Below are 25,295 nucleotides of genomic sequence, written 5' to 3'. Positions count from 1 at the left end.
AGGTGTTTGTGACAGAACACTCACGCCTGTCGACACAAGTGAACTATAGTGGGTATATTTGACAGGGGGCACACAGAAAATACACACAAGAATGATTACATGCTCATCTCTAAATCAACTAGTGTTATATATGCCCAACATAACACTAAAAGACTGTGCCCCCCCTGTTTGTGCTGTACACATTTTTTGGCAGGGACAGTGAGAAAGTGGCGCTGACTCCTTTGTGTGAGGGTTAAGCCCCCATCAGCGCGCTTCAGCCCCGTTATTATAATATATATGCAGGCAGGGGACCGTATATAAGCCCTCATTCCGAGTTGTTCGCTCGCTAGCTGCTTTTAGCAGCTTTGCACACGCTAAGCCGCCGCCTACTGGGAGTGAATATTAGCTGTGCAGAATTGCGAACGAAAGATTCGCAAAATTGCGATTAGAAATTTCTTAGCAGTTTCTGAGTAGCTCGAGACTTACTCTGCCACTGCGATCAGCTCAGTCAGTTTCATTCCTGGTTTGACGTCACAAACACACCCAGTGTTCGCCCAGATACTCCCCCGTTTCTCCAGCCACTCCCGCGTTTTTCCCAGAAACGCCTGCGTTTTTTCACACACACCCATAAAACGGTCAGTTTCCGCCCAGAAACACCCACTTCCTGTCAATCACACTCCGATCACCAGAACAATGAAAAATCTTCGTTACGCTGTGAGTAAAATACCAAACTTTTGTGCTAATTTACTTGGCGCAGATGCACTGCGAACATTGCGCATGCGCAGTTTGCGACTTATCGCGCCGATGCAAAGAAAAAGAACGAGCGAACAACTCGGAATGAGGGCCATAGTGTATACACACTATATACCTCCTGAAACCCTGTACATATTGCTGTCCAGGGCGCCCCCCCCCCCCACGCGCCCTGCACCCAAGTAAAAGCGACCGCTGCTATGTACCGTATGCGGTGCCCGGGGCCCGTACTCTGCTCTTTGCCAGTTAAACCAGACCTCAGTAACTGCTGCCCAGGGCGCACGCCCCCAGCGCCCTGTACCCTGTCAGTGCCGTTGGTGTGTGGGAGCAAGGAGCGCAGTGCTACCGCTGCGCTTACCTCCGTTACTGAAGTCTTCTGCCGTCAAACGTCTTCTGTACTTCTCATACTCACCCGGCTTCTTTCTTCTGGCTTCTGTGAGGGGGGTGACGGCGCGGCTCCGGGAACAAGCAGCTAGGCGAACCAAGTGATCGAACCCTCTGGAGCTAATGGTGTCCAGTAGCCTAAGAAGCAGAACCCTTGAACTAAGAAAAAGTAGGTCTGACTTCTCTCCCCTCAGTCCCATGATGCAGGGAGCCTGTAGCCAGCAGGTCTCCCTGAAAATAAAAAAGCCTAACATAAAGTCTTTTCAGAGAAACTCAGTAGAGCTCCCCTAGTGTGTGTCCAGTCACTCCTGGGCACAGAATCTAAACTGGAGTCTGGAGGAGGGGCATAGAGGGAGGAGCCAGTTCACACCCATCTAAAGTCTTAGAGTGCCCATGTCTCCTGCGGAGCCCGTCTATACCCTATGGTCCTTTTGGAGTCCCCAGCATCTTCTAGGACGTAAGAGAAATTATCCTTTCCAAAGGTCTGTACATTAGCTCCAACAGGAAAGAGAAAGGGGTTATTTACTAAGGAATCTGAAAACTGTATACACAGTCCGCAGTTGGCTGCAAATGATTTAGTACACATACTGTAGACCAGGGATGGGGAACTTTTGGCCCTCCATGTGTTGCTGAACTACACATACCAGCATGCCTTGCTACAGTTTTGCTGTTTGGCCATGCTAAAACTGTTGCAGGGCATGCTGGGATGTGTAGATCAACAACAGCTGGAGGGCCGAAGGTTCCCCATCCCTGCTGTAGACAGTGAAAGCAACTACTCCAGGTTCCTGCACAGTCACACTTTGTTAGTAAATACTGTTTTCTATTCCCAGGCTGGTGATCTATGTGTCCGGGGAGGACATCAGTACTTAAAGCTGGGACTGTGTATTATGAAACCCACTGGATCGCGCTCTATGTTCCCTCTTCCTAATCACCCTGCGGCTGGAGGTTAATGCTGCTGCCTGTCAGGATCTGTTTCCTTGGCTGTGCCAACACGCTGATGAATTTATATGTCACATAATCACAGTGACTAAGCATGAGCAAACCAAAGTCAGATTAGATGCTGGGGGTGAGTAAGGAAGGTAAACTGTTCTTTTGTTGATGTTCTATTTCTTTGTTTTAGTTCAAAGAACAATATTCCCACCAATTAACCCCTGAGGTACTGGGAGGAAGCATCGGTGGATACAAATGGTCACTGTGTCTTGTTATGCTACCACAGTTACCCGCAGAACCTTGTGTGTAGGACAGGGGGCGCTGTACGGCATCTTATTCCTGTTTTGTGTATCGTATGTATTGCTGAAACCGCAGAGGTGGGCTGATGGGTGTGGTATGTAAGGTCGGCAGTAAGTAGGTCGACAGTGTTTGGGTCAACCACTGTTGGTCGACAGTAAGTAGGTAAAGTATGAAAAAGTTCAAAAAAAGATTTAATTTTTTTTAAGCTCATGTCGACCTAAAGACACTGTCCACCTAGAAACCCTTACTGTCGACCACTAATCCATCCCGGATCCCGGGCTGATTATTTATTGTAATACTTTCCTATAGACAGCAAGAGAGCTTGAGGTGTAGTGTGGGGGCTTTTGATAGGCGCTGTAGTTCAGAATGTGTCCAGGCTATAAATGATCCACGAAACGCGTACATGTATTATTTCAGCGTCCTGTATATCTCTGCCTATGGTGAGCTGGCAGAGGCCATCAGCGTAGAGGAAATAAGGGTGCAGAGCTAAAAAGCACGGCAACGGTGCATGGGCAGCTGGGAGTAAGACACTTTGCTGCTCCCTAGCAGAACCCTTTGATGCCAGAATGCCACCAGTATGCGTTGGGTAAATGTAGATCTGCACCTCCTACGCCATAACGTGGGACCACAATCACTATTTCAGGTTACAGCATGACCAGCTGAGGATGTCAAAACAAATGCATGGGACTTATCTTGTACGTCAATCAGCCATAATTACGCCCTTTACCAAACGTAGCCTACATGTGAATACCTACCTACAGACTGCGTGACACATGGGGTAGCACAGGCCATCCCACGGAGATCTAACAAAGTGGCCAGGAAATCTCCATCTTCTGACGGAGACCCCCCCAACCATCGCGACACGCTGCCCCCAAACGGAGGCAGACTGTCAATTTGTTGACATCTGCAGCTGTAAAGCGTCCAGCAATGCAGGACCCAGCCTCCGTTACTTTGCGGCAGGAGCCGCATTACCGTTGGCACCAGTATTGGGGCCATAGTGATAGATTATATATATATATATATATATATATATATATATAGAAAAAAGGGGGGAGGGTACAGCGCCACTTGTGAGGTGTGATCTTAGTAAATATTATATTAAATAATCTAAAATGACATTAAAATTACCATAAACAAAACACACTTAACCTCAATGAAGGTGTCTGCCAAGCCCTAAGGATGCAGTGCCGGTATCGCACTGCTGGACGTATGGAAAACTGGATAGATAGGGTTCGGCGCTCAGTGTTGCTCATAAATGGTTAATTTAAAGAGCCAAAAAATATATGTGTAAAAAAATATTTAATATATATGAGAGTAAAAAGTTATACAAAGTACATAAAACATAAAAATATGGACCAAGAAAATATTAAAAGGATAAGGAGATCAACTTAGCTTTAAAAAAAACAGCAGGGGGTTAGTGCAGGACACCCAACGCGTTTCGTCTCATCAGACTTCTTCAAAGGGTGTATATGCAGTTATATAAAGGTTAAAAATATATATATATCCGCCATACTTTAAAAATGTCAGAACTTTGTAAGGAATCTCGTCTTGATCTATGAATCATACCAGATTGCTGCATATCTCTCCTTCCGCATCACGATATTTATCTGATCAGGTTTTATTATCTGTCAGTTTGATACATAACCTTTAAAGCCAATGTAACAGTTGAGGATGTGTGTAGAGACTGTACTCAGCACTGACCCGCCTGGGGAAGGACGAGCGTCTGTTAAATGTTTGTTTTGAAATCAGTTACCCAGAATAAAAGTATCACAGGATATTTAAATCCGAAACATTCCTACAAATGGCGTGACGCGGCTGTGACATACTATAAGTGATCACGGAGCGCATTTCCTGCTGCTGCCATCTAAATATCCCAAATATGAACGTGATGAATAAAGCAATAATGCAGATTCAGTGTCTCCAGTGGCGATGGAAGAAAAGTCATGGAACGACCCTGTTTATGTAAGTGTGAGGCCAGCTGGGAAGATAGAATTGACTGCGAGACCGTTTCCAGTGATTCACTGCAGCAATAAATATTGGCCGGAGTAGTGGTGAAAGCGCAGTCAGTGTCTGGCCGCACAACCCGGCCATTCATCGCTGCGTGGGTCAGGTTTGCAATAGAGCCATTTATCGGAGGATCCTTTCTTCTCTCCTCTCAGAGTGGCTCTAACATACAGGCCAATGCCACAGCCCAGGCCCAGCGACAAATACAAGCCAGGCTTGTGTGCAGGCCACAGTTACGTGTGTGCGGGGGGCTAAAGAAAGCCCGCACACTGGGGCTCATTATCATACAGGGCCATGTATTATTATTATTGCTTTTTATGTGAACACTTTAACATCATGTTCATGTTACGTACAGTGCTGTTAATATATGACAGCCTGCAAGTTAAGTATATGGTATGGCTCTATGGGGGGCCGGATTCAGATGTGGTTGGAGCTACGCCCTGTGCCACAAAGTGACGATTATTGATGCTTTGTGCATGCGCAGGACCTGTTCTGCGTGTGCACGAATGAGTTCCGCAACACAGGATGCAGGACGGCAGCACAATGTCAGTGATTGACAGTCTGCTGCTGTTTGGGGGGCAGGGAGGGGGTGGCAACGGCCTCCGTTTGTGAAAACGCAGGTGTTGTCACCGCTGTTTAGGCGGAGGGCAGAGGTCGGGGATCTCCGTTGTTGGAGAGAGGTTTTCTGTCCTCTGTGACGGGCAGCTTGCGCAGCACCACAGGTGCCACCAGCATATCCTAGGATGCAGGTTGGATCACTACTGCGGCAGGAGGTGTCTGCTTGTAATAGACGCCTCCTGCTGCATCACCATGCAGAGCTATCACTGCACCTCCAACCACATCTGAATCAGGCCATATAGATTGTAAGCTTGCGAGCAGGGCCTTCCTACCTCTGTCTGTCTGTCTGTCTGTCTGTCTTTGCCCAGTTTTGTTCTATAATTGTTGTTCTAATTGTAAAGCGCAATGGAATATGCTGCACCATATAAGAAACTGCTAATAAATAAATAATAATAAATATGTCTTTACTGTTTTTGCCTCTGATTCTGAACTGGGCGTCTTTAGGTGCAACATCATGGGCGTCCTGTGTGAACAGTTCAGCATCACATCCGCTACTCCCTGTCACCTCCCTGAAAAGCTGTACTGCGTCTCTGAGCAGTGCAAGATACAGACCAGAGTGTGCTAGAAGCACCAGAGCAGACACCGACAACCCAAGCAGGAAAGGGGAACTGCATGGGTTGTGACAGGTGCAGAGTGCTAAAATGAACACTGTAAGGGGTATTACTGAGTGGCATACTGTGTATAAGGGGTACTACTTTGTGGCATAACATGAATAAGGGGTACTAATGTGTGGCATAATGTAAAGGAGGGTTCTACTGCATGGCATAACGTGAATAGGGGCACTACTGTGTGGCATAATGCGAATAAGGGATTACAACTGTGTGGCATAACATGAATAAGGGGCACTACTGTGTGGCATAATGTGAATAAGGGATTACGACTGTGTGGCATACCATGAATAAGGAGTACTGTGTGGCATAATGTGTATAAGGGCTACAACTGTGTGGCATAATGTGTACAAGGGGTACTTCTGTGTGGCATAATGTGTATAAGGGGTACTACTGTGTGGCATAACATAGGTAAAGAGTGTGGCATGACATGAAAGTCCACGTTTTCACCACTCTAAGGCCATTCCCAGGATTTCCTGTGAAGGCTGCCCCCAGTCACTGTCCCTGCTATGCCTGCTCCTTCTCAGTGACCAGTAGCAGGGCTCTGTACTATGACAATATTATACCTTCTGTCATTCTGGTGTCACCCCCTCGGAGAGTGTCACCTGGTGCATTCACCTAGTGACGCCACTGCAGAGATTGCTGTACTTTACTGAACACAGGAGATAGAGACAATACTAAAAAGGTGACTTATACCCCTTTTCCACTAAAGCACGGGTCGCAGCCGTGTCGCCTGACACGGCTGCGACCCGTGCTACAGCCCCTTTTGAACAGCGCTCACCAACCTGGCATATTGCCGGGTTGGTGACGCCACTACTGACGCGGCAGCGGCGGTGCAGGGAGATCACATGATCTCCCAGCGCCGCCCTCCCTATACACTATGAACGGGAGCCGTGTCGCCTCGACACGGCTCCCGTTCACACTAGACAGCTAGCCGGGTTGAACACGTGTTCAACCCGGCTAGCTACCCGGGTAGGATTCCCGGATCACTTGATCCGGGAATTTGCCGGGGAACCCTTTTCCACTAGGGCAAAACACGGGTAAATGCGCGCCCCCGCACATTTACCCGTGTTTCTAAGAGCTAGTGGAAAAGGGGTATTAATCAATTCAACTGGAACACTTTGTTGTCCCCCCCACAGGCAGGGTACATCTTGTACTTTTAGCAATCTGTTTGTAAATGACAATATTAAATTCTTATATCTACTGGTCCGTTATAGATAAATACAGTAACGAAACTGTGGTACCAGTATTTAAAGAATTTATACTTTGTAGAACCCAGTGCCACTGCCACCCTTAATTGGCTCATTGTCCAATTTAACCATGAACGTAAGTGGGTAAATTGGGCAAGATCGATCTGTTTGGCCCCCATTGGGCCAGTGACCCGATATTGGCTGCAATATTGTAGCGTGTGTGGCCGGGATTGCATGGATATAACCTTAGCATCCTACACACCCTGCTCTGGGAGAGAAAATCAACATTGACTTATCACTTGCAGATCAGACAAACTGTTCTGCACACAATTATTTACCTGCGCTGTCACTGTGCCAGGAGTTCTGGGTGTTATGCAAATGAGTCTCTACATGTGTAACCTTCCTTCTCAGAAGCCAATCTTTCATCCAGTTTGGCATAAAGCATATTTATATAAGTTGGTGTTCTTATTTAATTACTTCAGCTGTCACCTCCCCTGTACCATTCATCGTGAACATTTACTTAAAGATAGATGACACAGTAACAGTCCTTGCTTGGCATACAGTATTCCCTAGAAGTATAATATAATATCAAACAGCAGCGTCTCTACATAGAACTGTGGGGGAGATCTATCAATTCTTGGAGCATACATGCTTTCTTTTGAGAAACCATTTCAGGCAGATTGTGAAAGTAAAGGTGGGTACACACTGGCCGATATATCGGTCGTTCTATTGAATGACCGATATATCGCGGGTCCGTCGGCCAGTGTGTACGGGCGATATGTCTGTGAACTCCGTCGTTCACAGACATATCGCGTCGGCCCCGTTGCACAGCCGACGGCCAATATATCTACCGATATATTGGTGCATCGCTGCGTGTGACGGGCCACCAGCCGTACACATGCTGCGGCAGCCGGCGGTGATTGACAGCTGAACTGGGCGGCGCCCAGTTCATGACGTCAGTCCCAGATGGATCGGGCAGTGTGTATGCACAGCACACTGCCCGATCCGTCCATAGATATATCTGCCGATCAATTGATCTGCAGATATATGTATCAGTGTGTACCCACCTTAACACCTATCATCGCGGACGTGTACTGCTACATCTGAGAGGCGTGTCATAAAAATGACTGACAGCCAAATGTAAATGAGCCCCAAAGTTAGTAAGAGCTATTTGTTGATGAGAAGACACTTGTTGGTGTATTGTGTTTTACAAGAAGTTCCATGTAAGTGTCCACGAGAAGTCTTATTTAAGAATGCATGTAGCCATAGTGACAGGGTTGGATTAAGGTGTATGGGGGGGCAGACGACATGGGCAGTCGCCCCGGAGCCCTGTGTTGTGCATGCACAGACTGCATACAGTGCAGAGCGTTTCCCCTCATCAGTGGCACATGACACATCGCATGCGTTCCACTGAGGATGGTACTCGGGAGCTGCCACAGGAGGTGAGTGACCGGGTGGCGTATGGGGGGTGGGGGATGGAAATTGCGCTGTGGCCATATTGTGTGGGGGACGGGAGGCAGGAAGAGTGGCCATTTAAGTTACCCCAGGGCCCCCACAAGCCTTAATCTGACCCTGCTTAGGGATCATTGTGCCTTATAACCATGCAGGGAAATGGCGCTGATGATCCTTTGAATGTATATATCTCTGATTTCTTGTTTTTCAGTCCCTCGGATCATGCTCACTTATGATGAAGTGAATAAAGCAATTTGCAGTGATTAGCAGTACGGCGCAATGCTAAAGGTTGTAGCTTTATACATCGGGAGATGGGGCGTGATAACTCTTTTTTTATATCATGCCCCACACCCCACCCTGATCTCTGCGAAACCCAGGGGGCATAAAAAACATTGCCAAATATGATTTTAAAGGTATGCCCACATTTTAGTGGAAAGACAACAGATTCTGATTCTATATTGCTCGTGATCAATTAACAATTAGCTTTTATTTTTATAGGGCAGGTCATCCAGTGTAAGCAACCGTCTGATTGGCTGCTGTAGTTTTAGTGCAGATTTGCCCCTTTGAATAATGTTAGTAAATATCCCTCTTCATCTTAAAGACAAACCCCTCAAATAAGACATCTTGCTGTCACAGTGGTTAAATTAAGACCGTGCAAGTCAATATTTGAACGCTGCCTTGGATTGCATCTGCTCATCCATCATCCAGCTGGCCTGAGCATCAGGCAGGTGCTTTCATACACCAGGACTGTCCGGCGTCTACTGAACCGACTTCACTGTCACACACACAAGGGCGCCTCTTAGCTTCGGCCGGCACAGGACATCTGGGGCTCGCTGTTTGGTTGTCACAATTCATTTCAGGTCATCAACGTTCCATCTATTTAAAGAAAAATGAATGAAAGAAAGAAAATGATAATTCCTGGCAGAGGGAGCTGGTCGGAGGGGTTTTCCCCAATTTCTGCGATTCTTCATAACTGATTCCATCTGTGAAGTACAATTTAAATGGGGGATTTCCAGCGGCTGTTTGTGAGATTTCAAAGGTGTCAGTTTAGAGTTACACCGGGACACGTGAAAACCTGATAAAGCAACTTTCAGTACTGTAGCTACAGCGTAAAATGTGCAGCAGGGAGATCTGAGCTGTTCAAGGGAATTGCAGTTTGCTGATGCTGAATCAGAGCCGCTGTCACCTGGAGGCTGACAATTAGTTACACCGATACCGCAGCCTATCGCTTCACCATACTGTATATACTGCTTATGATCTAGGGGCCTATTTATCAAGTAATATTTGCAGAATATTGGGTGTTTTCATGGAGTACCTGCAAATATTAAAGATCCCACGACTATATAGATGGGGCCTACAGAGTATATCTCAGCAGTCTCCCATTTTATCTTGGAAAAGTAGGTTTCTATGGTGCCGCTCCTGAGAGCAAAGAATTGGTCCGTAGAAGACGTTAGCCATTATAGCCTATAGGCTTCTCTTTGCAGAAAGTAGGATCCCTCCCAGCAATGGCTGCTCGTGCATACGCTGTTGCGCCAAGGACTTCCGAAGAAGAAGGAATGCAGTAGCATTAGCTATTACATCCTTTCTTACTCACCGCAGGGATGGGCGCCGTTCGGGTCTCCTGTCCTTATAGCTGACTAATAATACATTCACGCCATCTATAATTTCATATTGCCATGAATAGTGGCATTATGAGTTTATTTATTGAGAATAGAGCCCGGAAAATAAATCTGCCCCTTTGTGGTGATACTGGTTCCTAGTGAACTGCATCTTCATGAAAATTGGTCCATCCCTCAAAAGGGTTGATCCAGTGTGTGTATGGGTGGGATTTTTCTAAAGGGATGATATCTATGACTGTTTGGGTTGGGTGAGAAATCCCGGCAGTTGGGATCCAGACAGTCAGAAGATCCTGATGGTCATCACATTGAGTATTTGTACCCTACCCCTAATCCTGACCCACCACTCCCGTAGCCTAGCCTTAACCTCCCCCTCCCACAGCCTAACCCCACAGCCTAACCCACTCCCACAGCATAACCCTAATCCCAAGGTTAGTACTTACCTTTGGATCCATCGGGATTCTGACCGCCAGGGTCTTGCTGTCTGTATTTTGAATGTCAGGATCCTGACCGCATCCCGACTGATCCAGGCCAATCAGATGACTGTTTTGACAGGTCTCAGATTGAAGGTCTTCTCTTTTGGTGCAGGATGAGGTAGACGGCTGATCTTGTGAGAGAGGACAGTACCTGCAGCCCTATATGGATTTAGTCCCAACATCTGGTTGGACTGTAGAAGAACAAGCTGTGTTTCTGTATCTTGCTCACTGTGGAGTGGTGTCATTTACTACTGCACTCACTAAAAGTGAGACTTGGTTCAGGTACAATTTGGAACTTTAAAACTGCAGCAGATCCAGCTAGGGGCTTCCATACCAGGATAGAAAAATAAGGGATGGTAACAGCAAAGCATAGAAAGGCAGACATGAGGGTATAAAATGAGATAGGAGTAACCTGATACACAAGACACAAACTAACACAAAGCCGTAGTGCACAAGGACACTGGCTGAGACAAAGACATGAACTAACACTTGGACTTGAACACAAAGCAGGAGTCAGGGGCAGACCACTGACTGATCCAGAAGCCTTTGGTGGAAATTTTAGATATGGAACCTGGGCTGATTAATACAGAATGGAGAGACAATACTCCCAGGAGAGGAGGCACAGAGGTCCTGTACTCTGTGCCCAGCAGGACCCTACACTAATCTACTCCAATGTGGATGCCGTAAGACTGGGCATTAGCCACAGAATATGTCATTTGATTGGTTCACATCCTGGTGCCAACAGACCAATTAGTGAAGTCTATGTAGAGCCACCCAGCCAATGGCATTGCATCCATCAAACAGCTTTTCAATGCAGGGGAGGACCATCCCCTCTGCAACTAGTATAGCCTGTATATTCTGTAACCATGAGAAACAAGTTATTTGTCATGTCCTTTATACAGGAACTAGTAACCAGCCCGTCAAAATGCCAGATTAACATACCAACATAATAGTATTGTCAGCGCCTGCGACTGTGCGCACCTGAACGGAGCAACACTTGGATTGCACCGTCAGGCGCCATCTAGTGGCCGTCGGTGCGCAAAATACTTGCATTCCCCCCATAAAGGTGAGGAGCAGTGTTAGCTTTTTATTTTATAGGATAAGGTCACTAACAACTTGCAAAAATGCAGTAACCAACAAATCAATCCATTAATCAGCAAAGTACGGTATTTGTTTTCATTGCGGGTTTATTGCTGAAGTTGCATTTGTGGACAAATTTACGCTTGGCACCAATCATATTGGTTGTTATGTCTGAGTGGAACATTGCACCTAAATGCAGTATTGGCGAACAACCCTCATTGTGAAACTTGCTCCGGTTCTGCACATGTTTTTTGGTAGCTGACCCCCATTTTCTGCATTTACAGTGGGAATCGCTCACTAAGTTTACATTGGGGGTCATTCCGAGTTGTTCGCTCGCAAGCGGATTTAAGCAGATTTGCTCATGCTAAGCCGCCGCCTACTGGGAGTGAATCTTAGCATCTTAAAATTGCGAACGATGTATTCGCAATATTGCGATTACACACCTCGTAGCAGTTTCTGAGTAGCTCCAGACTTACTCGGCATCTGCGATCAGTTCAGTGCTTGTCGTTCCTGGTTTGACGTCACAAACACACCCAGCGTTCGCCCAGACACTCCTCCGTTTCTCCGGCCACTCCTGCGTTTTTTCCGGAAACGGTAGCGTTTCCGCCCAGTAACACCCATTTCCTGTCAATCACATTACGATCGCCAGAACGATAAAAAAGCAGTGAGTAAAATTCCTAAGTGCATAGCAAATTTACTTGGCGCAGTCACAGTGCGGACATTGCGCATGCTCATTAAGCGGAAAATCGCTGCGATGCGAAGATTTTTACCGAGCGAACAACTCGGAATGACCCCCATTCTTTCAGCAGACAGTTTCTCAGATAGAACATGCAAATCCAGACTGCACGGAGCGGGTCCTCACACGGTAACCTCTTCCCTGTTTACCTCCAGGCAGCAACGTTCTCCCGTCTGATCTTTCCCATTCTGGCAGCTGCTGCTCCTCTAGCTGCCTCCTACTCGCCAGCTCCCAGCTCCACTGTTAAACTTCATTCTTCTTCTACCGCCTGACAGTTGTTATTTTATATGTCGCAAGATCTGGAATGAAAGGAATAACAGGAGAAAATATCCAGTTACGTTATCTTTCTCCAAAACACCGGGGTGAGTGCGGCAAACTGCACCTGCGCTGTAAACCTTATTAGGCATCAGTTGCAGGGGCTAGGCCGCATAGCATGCTAATGGCAGCCAGAGATGCGATCGCAATTCAATGGCAGTCTCGCCCTGGCTATTACTGTAGGACAAAGTGAAAGCACAATTACATATTAGCATCCAGTTACAGCGGACGCGGCGCACAGGGGAGTGCCGCGAGTCAGGAGGGTGTGGACTACATTTCTTTGGAGATGCACGCTCCGCGGGGTAGGGGGATGGCGACCAAACCAGAGAGCCAGAGGCTGTGCTGCACGCGCCCTTCACGGCTCTCTGTGGAGCCAGACCGGCCCACTAGACAATTGGCCCTTCTGGAATGTCCCAGATGGGCAATCCGGCCCTGGCTATTACTGCAGGGCATAGTGAAAGTACAATTACATATTAGCATCCAATTAGACACTGGCTTTCATTTGTCTAACTTGTAGCAGACTAACATGAAGCTCATTTCTGATTGGATGCTTTTGGGTTATAGCATATAATGAATCCAGGAGATTATAACTAACCATATGTTCATGTGCAGTACATAGGACCTGGATCAGAGGAGCACGCAGATCATGTGCAGCTAGATTTCTCGCGGGTTCCCAAGGGCGGAAATATGTGAGCGACGGGCTACGCAAGCCCAGCGATGCCCACTTTGCACATCTCAGCAATGCTCAAGCGCACTGGGGAATCCGATTACTCCACCAACGGTCGCAACATCTACTCCTCCGCGTGCTGCAGGAGAGATCGCAGCCGCATGCTTGTAACACACCCATGAGACTCCCCTAACACAGCCATGATGCCTCCTCTCTGCAAAGACTTTAGGTCTCCTCCCAGTCTCTACCCTGAACTGCCCATGTGTCGCAGAAGCCACCTAGAGTAATAGCAATGTCTTACGCACATTGGTGGTCATTCCGAGTTGTTCGCTCGCTGGCTGCTTTTAGCAGCATTGCACACGCTAGGCTGCCGCCCTCTGGGAGTGTATCTTAGTTTAGCAGAATAGCGAACGAAAGATTAGCAGAATTGCTACTAAATAATTATTTGCAGTTTCTGAGTAGCTCCAGACCTACTCACAGATTGCGATCAGCTCAGTCCGTTTAGTTCCTGGTTTGACGTCACAAACACACCCTGCGTTCGGCCAGCCACTCCCCCGTTTCTCCAGACACTCCCGCGTTTTTCCCTGACACGCCTGCGTTTTTTAGCACACTCCCGGAAAACGCTCAGTTACCACCCAGAAATGCCCCTTTCCTGTCAATCATTCACCGATCAGCAGTGCGTCTGAAAAGCGCCGCACAAACACCAGCAAATCTACTAAGTTTTGTGTTAAATAACTTAGTGCATGCGCTCTGCGTACCATGCGCATGCGCAGTTAGCAACAAGTCGCAGCATAGCGGAAATCGTCAACGAGCGAACAACTCGGAATGACCACCTTTGCTATTACTTGTGCGTAGTAAGGGTTTTTAAGCATTGCGCAGTAGCAAAAACCGCTCCTCAAGTGTACAAACACTCTTTGGTGGGCCAGACTCTAGTCTTTAAATCAGATTGGCTCCGCCCCCTTCCTACGGACCCGCAATTCACAGTATTATTAGCCCCATCCTGGCCACTTCACAAGTGGGCGAGATGCGGGAGATCCACCCAATCCTCCAGAGGACTACCCCGAAAAATTGCGATTCTCCTGCACCTTCCGAGAGAGCAGCTAAGGGTGATTTTGTGTTACAGATGCTGGGGCAAAATGCGCGCAAATGTGAGAAGCATGTTGCGCAGGTTGCAGAGCTGCACAACTCCTGCTCTGCAGGGATATCCTGTACGCCAGTTTTGCGCCAGGAAGGAACAGCTGAATATGAGCCAGTAGTAGATGCACCAGGTTACACCAGGAGATGCGTCTTGTCAGTGTTACTACTAAATGCTAAAGTTATGGGGCACAAGTCATACACAACATAGCACTTTAATAAAGTGTCATATACATAGGACAGCCTGTGTGTGCCTGGAGGCTGGACGGTAATATAAATACAAGTGGCGCACTTACCTTGTAAAGTGCAATTACATACAGATGTTAATACAAAATAAAAGCTATTATTAAGTTCAATTAAATCCAAATATCTTTTGTCTTGCCTTAAAAAAAACTGATGCATTACTGCCACGGCCTGATTGCAAAAAAATAAAATAAATAAATCTAATTGTAGAAGACACAATAATAAAAGTAATGATATCTGTGGAGCATTTTATTAGAGCTGGGGGTACGTGAGCAGCCTCTGTGCAGGCGTCCTTTCCGTTTTGCACCAGAGAATAATTTAGCACCGTGCCAGAGGGTGCAGCACATGCGCATAGTGTAAGTCCGGGAAAATAGCGCCAGCAGCCATATCTGCAGTACTGTTTGAAAGGTAGGTATAGTCGATGAATGCAGGGGGAGCCACATGGATGCATTTAACTCAGGTTCACTGCAAACCCTGCACCCACTATACAGTATATATACGCTACCGCAGTGGTGGGTGGGAGGGCTAAAGCTGCATTCAGCCAATCAGAAGTACATGGCAATTGTCATTATTATCATCATTAGTGTGTACTTTGCATCAGGGGAAGTTATACGCCACTTAATAGACGCATACGCGCCTTATGTGTGGCCCACTTGGCACGCATTTGTGTGAATAGGTCCTGACTTTACTTGCACGCCCCCACCATAATCCATTCTGCAAGAAACATAAGCGCACTACGGTGGTAGATGCGCAGGAAATACGTGTGCACGCACAGTACAAGAAAAGCAGAATTTGCGTTCCAAATGTGCCCTTGCGCCCAACCTGCCAGGCCCTCTGTGTGAGTCTGCCTTTTCCTAGAGTGTTCGGGTAACATACAGATGAGTCTGCATCTTACCCACTACTGCTAATAATCGCAGGTTGTTTGCCACGACAGGTGTGCCCACGGACATGCGCGTGCACTGCGTACACACCTGCAATCCATAGGATTGCATGGTGCATACGTTCCTGTGAACAAATCGCACACGGGCCCGGGAAGTTGCAGTCGCAATGCGTACGCATGTGTGACTTGTTCACTGCAAGGATTAGGCTTGACACATCTGTTCATGCCACAATCCCATTCCAGCTTTAGGTTGTTGATCAGCATTTATCCCCAGCATTACTTCACCACATTCAACTCCCTCCTCTGCCCACCTCCTCCTCACCTTCCCTCCTCACTCTTTGCCCTTGACTTTGCCACCTACTTCACATTTAAAAATGACTCCATAAGACAGGACATCACATCCCACCAGACCCTCAGGACCTTCCATCCACCCTTCCCAGCCTACCGCTCCTCATCCATCTCTGACTTCCTTTTCCCCAGTATCTGGAGAGGAAGTCATGGCCCTAATCCAGCTCCCCCTCCCACTCCCTTCTACCTCCCCCTTCACCCCATACCTTCACACATACTCCGATACCTCTCTCCCTCTGTCTGTTTCCATCTTGACCACCTCCTCAACTTCTCCCTCTCACCAGGCACTGTCCCCTCTGCCTCCAAACATACCCTTGTCTCCCTCATTCTTATAAAACCTGCCCTTGATCCTAACACTCTCTCAAAATACAGACCCATCTCTCCCCTCCCCTTTGCCTCCAAACTCCTTGAGCGCATTGTTTAAAGCTGCCTAACTGCCTTTCTTTCATGCCACTCTCTTCTTGACCCTTTTCAGTCTGGCTTCTGTCCTCTCCACTCTACTGAAACTGTCTTCACAACAGTAAGCAATGACCTCCTTGCTTCAAATCTACGGGCCACTAATCTCTGCTCATTATCTGCTGCTTTTGACACTGTGGACCACCCTGTCTTCCTGAGAATCCTTCATTCACTTGGCCTACATGATACTGATCTCTTCTGGCTGTCCTCCTACCTCACTGACTTTTTATGTCTGTCTCCCCAGTTGGTGCCCCTCAAAGTCTGTTCTTGGACCTCTTCTGTTCTCTCTCTATACGTCCTCTTTACGTGAGCTCATCAGCTCTTTTGACCTCCAATATCATCTCTACACTGATGATACTCCCATCTAACCTTTCAATCTCTGATCTCTCCCTTCTCTTCTCACACAAATTTCCAACTGTCTCTCTGCTGTCACTTCCTGGATGTCCCAGCGCTTTCTTAAACTAAACTAGTCTAAGACTGAGCTACTTATCTTCCCACCCTCCCGAATAACCTCACTTTCCATAATTTCATTATCTATTGACAACATAAACATCTCCTCTAGCCTCCAAGTACGCTGTGTTGGAGTTAACCATGACTCCTCCCTCTCCTTAAAACCACACATTCAGTACCATGCGCAGTCCTGCCACTTCCATCTTAAAATTATCTCCAGGATTAGACCCTTTCTCACCGTAGATTCTACTGAGACCCTCATCTACTCACTGGTCATCTCAAGATTGGACTACTGTAATATCCTCCTATCTGGCCTCCCTGATGTTCACTACTCTATCTCCAATCTGTCTTCCATGTTGCTGCCCGGCACATCTTCCTCTACCAACGTACTACTTCTGACACTAACCTCTTCTACATTGGCTCCCCTTCTCCTTCAGAACCCAATTCAAGCTTCTCACACTCACAAATCTCTCACCCAATCCTGTCCCATTCACATCTCTGACCTCATCTTCCTACACACTCCTGCCCATCCTCTCTGCTCCACAAATGAATGTTCCCTCTTATGCCAATTGATTACTTCCTCCCATTCCCGCCTCCGAGATTTTTGCCGCGGTGCTCCCTACCTCTGGAATCCTCTCCCGCTCCCTATCAGTCTCTCCCACTCTCTACAAAACTTCAAACGGGCTCTCAAGATTCCTCTTCTTCACCAAACCCAGCCGTGTCTCATCCTAACCCTCTCTCTCCCTTACTCATGATCTATCCCATCTGTGTCACCCCAGTCTGTCTGCCCAACCCTTTAGAATGTAAGCTCTCACGAGCAGGTCCCTCTTCCCTCATGTGCTTGGACTCCCTTACTAATACTATCATATACTCCATGCTCCCTTCAATGGCACCTAACCCTTGGTTTCCACCACCCTGCTGCTTATTTGAGTGCTATGACCACTGATGCAGCAATGTTTATAAACCATGAACTTGTCCTGCTTTGTCTTGTATGTATTTCACTGTTTCCTGTGCGCTGTTTATGTACTGTGTTAAGCACTGTGGAACCCTTGTGGTGCCGTACATATAAAATAATAATAATAACAACAATGGGGACGCTGAGTCACTTTGAGTCTCTCTGAGCACACAGTAAATAGGACAATGCTCTGTGACATCCAGCACAACATGCTGAGTAATAGTTTGGGGAACATGCACCACGCTCTGCAGACAAGTATCAGCAGGAAGACTACAAAGGGATCCGATCATCAGCTGGGAGCCAGCAAAACAGACAACATTAATGACACACTTTTACCTACTTATATAAATTGTGTTTTTCCATTGGGCGGTACGCTCTTTTATTTATATTATGATTACAAAACGCTGTTCTTTGAAACGATTACCTGTAGCCAGCTTGATGTCACAGCCCTTTTCTTCCTTATACAATACACACACACACCACAGAAAATAACAATGAGACACTGACAAGAGAGGCAATGAAGCCACTGCCTTAATGGGACAATAAAGCTAAAATGCAAATTGGTCCAAGATGAAATAAATAGATAAATATATGGTTATAATAGGAATTTTGCATAAGAGATTTGCATTGGCTACTGTCCATTATGGATTGTGCCAAAAGATACAGTATAGGGGTCTATGTACCAAGCCTTGGAGAGAGATGAAGTGGATGGAGGTAAAGTACCAGCTAATCAGCTCCTAACTGCCATGTTACAGGCTGTGTTTGAAAAATAACAGTTAGGAGCTGATTGGTTGGTACTTCATCTCTTTCCACTTTATCTCTCTCGCTTGGAAACTATTGCTCTTTTTAGGCCAAGACTTTGCCAGGGTGTATACTGTATTCCTGCACCAGGAGGTTGTCGGACAATGGCCTAATGCAGAGGTTCCCAAACGCGGTCCTCAAGGCACCCCAACAGTCCAGGATTTAGGTACATCCATGGCTCAGCACACATGGGTCAAATCAAATTGACTGAGGTGCTAATTAAGTCACCTGTGGCCAAGCATGGATACATTTAAAACCTGGACCGTTGGGGTGCCTTGAGGACCGCGTTTGGGAACCTTTGGCCTAATGTCTACCCTCCCATTGGATCTCTCCCTAGTATTACCCCTAACAGCCTAAACCCAACCCAATATCTGTTCTAGTGCTGTCAGAGAAGGTATTGGGAACTGCTTTGACCTGGAATGGTCTCCTTAAGCGTTGTGGCCAAGAAGCCAGCGTCATTTACCCCTCCCACCCAGAGTGACAACTTAGGGGTGCCAGAAAATTACATTGACTTGATCACCCCACTCCATTTAGTATGGTGTTGCGCCGCTAGTTTTGCTGCGCTAACGTCTTTGCAGCTGAGCTTATGGCTGGGCATGAGAACTGAGCATGAGGCTGGGCCTCGCACATCTTAGTTATTTGTCTTTTCTCGCTTGTTTGGTTACTTTGCACTTATTTTTATGTTTTAGTCACTGGCTGGTGTGGTTGACCTCTATGTCTTCCACATCTGAGGTTGGTCCCCACCTTCCTGTCATTTGAGAGAGCTGAAGATTTTTTTTTTATCACTGGGGTGAGTCACATGTACTGTAAAGCCCCTTACCCCTGTGAGAATCCTGTAGGCCCATGGGACGGATGCAAAGGGAACATGTCTCTTTGTCGGAAGGCCTGAAGATCGCACCGTTATGCACTTGTTGCGTTTTTTTAGGCCACTTTTTTATGCACTTTGTTGGAGAGCTCAAGCTCCCTGACATTAAAGTAAAATAAGTAGACATGAGCGGGTTCGGTTTTACTCGGTTCTCAAATGGCATCTTATTGGCTCACGAATGTCACGTGTTTTGGATAGCCAATAGGAAAAATCCGGATAAAACCGAACTGGCGTTAATTCTGGCGTTAAATCCGAACCCTCTCGTCTCTAAAAATAAGCCAAATACCTGGGGCCTGAGGGGTCTATTTATGAAGCGGTGAAAAGAGAGAAGAAGTGAGCCAGTGGAGATGTTGCTCCTGGCAACTAATCAGTATTAAAGTAACATTTAGAATTTGCATACTATAAAATTATACATAGCCGCTGATTGGTTGCCATGGGCAACTTCTCCACTGGCTCACTTCTTCAGACATTTCACTGCTTCATGAATAGACCCCATATTCATTATCATTATCCTTTATTTGTCACAATTTCTACACTTATGGGGGTAGACATTCGGAAATTCGTGGAGAGAAGAAGGAGGGCCGTGGCACACATGCACAATTTTTTCATGCTGAATATGCCCCCTTGTCTGCTACCTGCTGGGTGCTCGTTCTCCAGGGATTATCGTCAACTTCCTCTTGGTACCTTATTTCCATGCTGGCAACTTTGGTTCTTCCTATTAATGTGGTTATTTATAATCTAAACTCCCACTATGCTGGGTGGTACTCCATTGTCTAATTTCCCTTATGTTAGTTTATTTTTTAATTCAAACCCCGCCCCCCCCCCCCTCTAATAGAGGACAGTCCCCCTTTAAAATACATTTAAGTACTTCATCCTTTGTGGCTTCAGGATGACTGAGGTGAATGGATGGCGAGAAGAATAGACGGATCTGGAAGAAAAGAAGAAGAAATCTCTTAATACTTGCCCTCCTTGCCTAAGCACATCTGTCTTTGCAGAGTCGGATCTGTTCAAACTTGTTCCCCGAAACAGCATCACTCAGCACCGCGCAGGTGAACTTGTTTAAATGTTCCCCTGCTGTTTCCAAGATAGGTCAGCAAATGTTTGCTTGAAACTGTGGGCATTAGTCTGAGCCGGTGCCTAATGCAGAGCAAAGTCTGCTGACAGAACTACTGTAGTCCTGAGCTTTCCTTTCTCTACGTGTTTCATTAATCAGCCGCTCCCTGGGAGAGAAGTATCAAACCTTGGAGAGAGATATAGTGGAAAGAGGTAAAGTAACAACCAATCAGCGCCTGTCATTTTTCAAACACAGCCTGTAACATGGCAATTAGGAGCTGATTGGCTGGTGCTTTATCTTTCTCCACGTTATCTCTCTCCAAGGTTTGATACATCTCCCCCCTGTGAGTTCCCAGTCACTGGAGTTTTAGCATTTCTGGCTTTTACAAATGTTTCATCAAGTTTCCAGAAGTAATGCCCTTATTTATCAATGAGTGATGCATTTCACTGTGAGTGATAAATTGCACCAGCCAATCAGCTCCTAACTTCCATGTCACAGGCTGTGTTTGAAAAATGACAGTTAGGAGCAGATTGGCTAGTGCAATTTATCACTCACAGTGAAATGCATCACTCATTGATAAATAAGGGCATAAGTAAGACACATGAGCAATAAGGGGACAGAATGACCTCGGGGCACATCTGGGGGAGAGTGCAAGATACCTCTTATTGATTTGGCTTACATTACGTTCATTACCGCAAAATGGTGAAGAGGAAGTAGGCTGTTCTGACGGAAAAACAAGTAGCAGACTTTCAATTTTTTGTCATAATGAAAAACATGTCAAATTATTATTTAAAACATTTTTTTCATAGGTTTTACCTTGACATAATTTCCACCTATATGGTCAGTAATAAGAACCGCTGAGGTATATTTTGTAATAACAGAAAGAACTTTTGCAGAATTAGAGTTGTAGTAACGTTTGAGCTACGTTTGTATAAAAACAAAGTGTACCCGCAATCTTCATAAATGTCGCCAGAAAACTGCATTTGTGCTCTTTATACAGTATACTGAAGTTTGTGCAAATGAAATGGAGCAGGACGTTTTACAGATAAGAGTTTCCCTAGGGAATTATGCAGACTGTATTTGTATTGTAGCTCCGCACTGAATAGCGCTGAGACAATTGCCGGGCACTTCAGTCTACTCTATCCGGGGGTCAGCGTAGGACTGGTAACACTCACAGTCGGCAATAACATAGTGATAAAATATATGTTATTGCCACTATTTCTCAATAACATTTTGCCAAGCGAGCGACACTGAGGGGATATTCGCAAACGTTACTCGGTTCAGTCAGTTCAGCAGTTTGTGTATGTGCAGTGGGGCCGAAGGTCAATTCGGGTGTGGTCAGGGCCGGCTGTACCATTAGGCAGCTTTAGGCGGCTGCCTATGGGCGCCAGCCCCTGGAGGGCGCCACTGAATTCATCTAGCAAAAAACTGAAGGATGTCTCCGTATGCGGCCTTCTATTTTTACACTGTTCTGCTGTGGGTCTAATCCGGTGCAGCCACCACTATCAGGCTGTACCACATAGTGTGTCAGTGCTTCCTCGGTGCTGACACGTGTAACATCAAGTCACGTGAAGGCACATAGGAGGCGGATGTAACTATGGTTCTTGAGGGGCGCCCCTGTGGCGGCTCCTCATAGCAGGAGGGTTGCAGGTTAGGGGGCACCAGGTTGAAGCTTTGCCTAGGGTGCAGAGAGACCTTGCACCGGCCCTTGGTGTGGTTCATTAGATCAACAGTGAAAAGGATGACAATGATTAGGTTGACACCCATTGGTCGACAGTCAATAGGTCAACAGGTACAAAAGGTCAACATTGAAATGATCGACAAAAATATGGTCAACACATTTTTTTCTAACCCTAATTTTCACCCTAACCCTCCCCTTGGTGGCTAACCCTAAACATCCAGGTAAATGCCTAACCTCCTAGTGTCTAACCCTAACCGTCCTACTTGGTGCCTATCCCTAACTGTCCTACTTTGTGCCTAACCCTAACTGTCCTTTTTTGTGCCTAACCTTAACCGTCCTACTTGGTGCCTAACCCTAACCGTCCTACTTGGTGCCTAACCCTAACCGTCCTACTTGGTGCCTAACCCTAACTGTCCTACTTTGTGCCTAACCTTAACCGTCCTACTTTGTGCCTAACTTTATCCGTCCTACTTGGCGCCTAGCCCTAACCGTCCTACTTGGTGCCTAACCGTCTTACTTGGTGCCTAACCCTAACCGTCTTACTTGGTGCCTAACCCTAACCGTCCTACTGTGTGCCTAACCATCCTACTTGGTGCCTAACCCTAACCGTACTACTTGGTGCCTAACCCTAACCGTCTTACTTGGTGCCTAACCCTAACCATCCTACTTGGTGCCTAACCCTAACCGCACTACTTGGTGCCTAACCCTAACCGTCTTACTTGGTGCCTAACCCTAACCGTCTTACTTGGTGCCTAACCCTAACCGTCCTACTGTGTGCCTAACCCTAACCATCCTACTTGGTGCCTAACCCTAACCGTACTACTTGGTGCCTAACCCTAACCGTCTTACTTGGTGCCTAACCCTAACCGTCCTACTTTGTGCCTAACCCTAACCATTGGGTTAAGTGCTTAACCCTTCCTCCTAGTGCCTAACCCTAACCCTCCGGTAAGTTTGTAACCCTAACTGTAATCCTAACCCTAAAAAAAAAGTGTCGGACAGTTTTTTGGGTCGACCATTCCAATGTTGACATTTGTAACTGACGCCCGATATCCCTGTCAACCTTTTGTGTGTCAACCTTTATTACCTGTCAACCTTTTGTCCATGCCGGCCTGTTGATTGTCGACCAATGGGTGTTGACCTAGTCATTGTCAACCTTTTCACTGTCGATCTAACAAAACTGTTAAGAAAAGTAAACCTACGTTCCCGGGTCTTCTGGAACCCCAGATTTCTGCTCCCTTTCGGCGACATAAAATAACTACATGATATACTGTAGTCATATTGTGCGGAGATTACAGCGAGTGTCATAGTTCCCAGAAGTATTGTCAGCAATGAGCCATGTGTTCTATCTCAGCTTGTGATTCTGTTATTTGTGTTTCTAGCAGAAGTCGTCAATTAAAAAAATCCCCTATGATAAAATGTAATAGGTGTCTCGGTGTTCCCCTTTCAGCAGTCTGGGCTTTCCGTGTGACAATGTTTGCCCCAACAAAATGCACCTTACATGGGAAAGCGTATTAATAAGTATAGTTCTGCCAATAGGATACAAATATAAGTGCAACACATGAACTGAGGACCGAGCCATTGTCCACTTGGCTCGGTTGGTTGGTACTTTGTCACTCTCCACGGCTTAACACGCCTGCCCCTAAGTGAGAGTGCCACACTACAGCCCAGTTATACCTCTTCATTCATCAAATGCATATGAATCCCTATCACCCGTACACGCGCCTGCAAAGATTTATAGAGCAGGCGCAGTGCGACAATACGTACAATCCACTCTGCAAGCAGGGCCCTGGAGCAAGCAGCGTTGTAAGAGACTGTAATAAAACAAATGGTATCCAAAGTGATACTGAACAGGACTTTATAGCGCCATCAGCAGCAATCCCAAAAAGGGTCACACAAAGTGTCCCGTGCGCTGGAGGATGGGAGGCATGTTCCATTTGTGGGTGTTGTGTTGAGTTTACAGGAGAGGGCCACAGAACAGGGCCAGCCCAGCACGCACCTGGCCACTGCACCACAAATACAAATAGAAAATGAAAGTACTAATTATTTTAAAACAAATAAAAGCATCTGCTGTCTTTCCCTTTAAAAGCTCAAATGGGAATTTACATAATACAAAATGTGGGCCGATTGCGAATGTAATAATGTAAATAAATAAAAGCAGCCACAGTATCAGTGGTATCAGCGGGAGGCATTGAGGCCCACTCAGTAAGTCAGAAGCTGCCGCCGTCATCATCTTCAGTTTATATTTGGCACCCGGTGTCACAGCTACAACCTTAACCCTCCGTCAGGCGCACCTCTGGGACTCCCGGGTTCAGGCGCAGTGCGACTGCCAGGCGCCTGTTAGATAATTATCATTAGCACCTAATTAATTCAATTCTTACGCTCTCAAAGTGATCAGTGACCTTCATTAGGACGTACAAAGACAGAAATCGTAGGTTTTACGGGCCATTTCAGCAGAAAATCTGAAGCAAAAAAGAGAAAACAGGAACATAAGTATAAGTTTGGGCGCAGTGTGCCTGAGAGGCCGCCCTGGACAAACCTACATATTTCCACAAAATATCCACAACCTTTGTCATTTTCATTCATAAAATGAGCAAAATAAACAATTAATAGATGAAAATAAAAGGAAAAACGAACCTTCAAAAGTGGGAGGAGTATGGGCGCAGTGTGTCTGAGAGGCCAGGAGAGGCACTACTGCACTCCACGCAGGCAGCGGGAGAACTGACTAGGGGGGTTTCGAACAGCACCTAGAGATAGAAAGGTACTAGGAGGGACAGGCCCCTGAGCCCCCCTGGGGCGGAGAGGAGAGCGAGAACAGCTTTGCGGCGCCTGTCAAGCCAGCTGCGCCTGACTGAGGGTTAACTGAGGAGGGGGTTCCGTGTAGGCGTCGCTCTCTGGGAACATGGCCCTGTAATTTCAGTTCAATATAACGAACAGCTTCACCTTTCCTGGCTGCAAGCTGATGGAACGTCCTGAACATTTCATGGAACTTTGGGAACTGTCTTGGTAATTGTACTGTAACTGTGCCGAAAGGGATAAAACACAAAGCCCAATTTGCATTCCAAAACTCTATCACCATCTATTATCTCCTCGTTCACAGGGACACATGTAGTACAATTATATTAAACATTTTTTTTTTCTTTTTCTCACAGGCGGGTGTATGATTGTTTGTTTGACTTTAACTGCTGCCTTGAGCTCCGAGCGAACATTTACAGATCACTAAGTAAATGCTAGCAGGTTCAACAAGCGGAAATTATAGATAGACCTAACAATAGCCTCCATCTCCAAGGCCAATATATCTACGCTTCACTGATTTTCTCACATCA

The 25,295-nt window shown here is 46.5% G+C and overlaps 1 long non-coding RNA gene across 2 annotated transcripts in view; it reads right to left on the bottom strand.

The window, feature by feature from the left end:
* Positions 1 to 8,493: 8,493 nt before the first annotated feature.
* LOC134928780 (uncharacterized) overlaps positions 8,494 to 25,295 on the bottom strand; it is a 166,546-nt gene continuing 149,744 nt past the window's right edge. The window contains exons 2-3 of one of the 2 annotated variants that reach the window (XR_010178004.1): positions 12,273 to 12,422; positions 8,494 to 9,091 (exon numbers count right to left, since the gene is read on the bottom strand). This is a non-coding gene — a long non-coding RNA (uncharacterized LOC134928780). The remainder of the gene's footprint in view (positions 9,092 to 12,272; positions 12,423 to 25,295) is intronic. The other variant, XR_010178003.1, reaches the window with a different exon arrangement.

The sequence above is a fragment of the Pseudophryne corroboree genome, chromosome 5 (genome assembly GCF_028390025.1).
Source record: "Pseudophryne corroboree isolate aPseCor3 chromosome 5, aPseCor3.hap2, whole genome shotgun sequence".
Taxonomy (NCBI): domain Eukaryota; kingdom Metazoa; phylum Chordata; class Amphibia; order Anura; family Myobatrachidae; genus Pseudophryne; species Pseudophryne corroboree.
Note: the sequence above shows the minus strand (reverse complement) of the source record. Positions and strands in the feature narration are given on the sequence as shown.